The sequence below is a fragment of the Echinococcus granulosus genome (assembly GCF_000524195.1).
Source record: "Echinococcus granulosus chromosome Unknown EG_S00112, whole genome shotgun sequence".
NCBI classification, from domain to species: Eukaryota; Metazoa; Platyhelminthes; class Cestoda; order Cyclophyllidea; family Taeniidae; genus Echinococcus; species Echinococcus granulosus.
In genome coordinates this window covers 117913-119501 of record NW_020170492.1, presented here as the reverse complement: position 1 = coordinate 119501, position 1589 = coordinate 117913, and positions in this window count along the sequence as shown.

The following is a 1589-nucleotide window of genomic DNA, read 5'->3' as shown; positions in this document are numbered from 1 at the left end:
CTTTCTGTTCGCCCGGAAAAAAATTTAATGTTCCATGCTAAACTTCGTAGACTATCTTTTGCATTGAGCGGTGTTAATTTACCTATCGACATGTATTTGTTGTCCGTTTTCAAATGGGATGTAAGGAAAAAGCTACTGACGCTTGCCATTCGCGTTGGTTAGTTGACGTGACAAAGAATTCGTGCAAAGAAAAGCCGCCTCCTGGCAGGTGTCTTCGCGACGTCTTCAACGTTTGCTGTTCAGTGTGTACACTCCGCTCCTAATTCCCCTAATCCTCTCTATCTTCCGAATGACTGATTGCGTGGACTGTCTCGTTAGGATACACAGTCTTCGCCAATCCCCAAGGTCACACTTTGTATCTACTGTGAGTAGTAGCATGCAGACACTCCCTCACAAACCCAGTATCCTAAGGGGTAATACTCGAGTGCTACATTTGTAGTCTGGCCTGGTTGAGGGTTCTCCAATAGCAACGCCTAGGCAACTCTCAGAATCGCTGATAGAGTGGAACCAATGAATGGCGAGTGAAATCTAGCACAGTTGTGGAATCCTGAACCAATGAGAAGCTGGTGTCCAGCAGGTTAGCAATGCACATGTACGTACGGGCGATGTGAAATCGTTGGTAGAGTATGTAAAGTAGCAAGCGGATTTGTGCTGCGCACCTTCAACATCACATGTTTGTGGATGAATCGGTTTCGTTTTCTCGGGCAAAGAGTAGAGATGGGGGCCAGGAGGAGGGGTAGGGGGAATTGACATGAGTCATCCAATTAAGCGTCAAAACGCGTGCCCAAACACAAAAATAGACATTCAACTAGATATTTCCCGTGAAATACATGCACATTTCATGCTAGGAGTTCACCCAAATTTTTCTCACATTTAACGCTTCTGTGCGCAAAGAGGCAGTAGACCAATGCACCCCTTCTCTGAGCAAACAATAATGGAAATGTCAGGTAATGCGAACGTGAGAGGAACCTGTTTGACCTTTACCACAACCAAAATAGTGCGCAGTCCTAATTGCACGTTAAATTGCTAAGCAGGATCAGTGTGAAATGAAACATTCAGCACGATTATTTGGCGATAAATCTCATCTTTCTTAAAAATGATGGAAACCCAAGAACTTTTATATCATTGAATTAGCTCCGCCCATCAAAGACATTTGGTGCTTGTAGCACAGTCGGCCAACTAATGGTACCTTCGAGGTACAGCTTCTAGCCAAATTTGAATGAAACCTAGGAGGCGCATCACCATTGTTGAATAAAAAACTTTTCCAAGTAAAATGAAGAATTATGCCAAGCTGACTGATGAAGGGGAAGAAAAGGGGCAATAACATTGCTAATCTGGTTTAGCAATACGTTCTTTATTCGTTCATCAAAACTGGTGGCAAACAATCTCACCACAAGTAGGGTGGTTGAGGTGAAAACGTCCAAGGGCTACAAGATGTTAGTGGTCGGTGATTAATCACATCTGGGTTAGTGCTGCAGCAGAAGTTGAGTTGGCCAGTCGAGTAGTCCAGGCGACGGTGCCACACTAGAACAATAAATCATCTGGGCTATGGTAGTGGCGTTTTCCCTGAGACCCTGATGGCAAGTGTG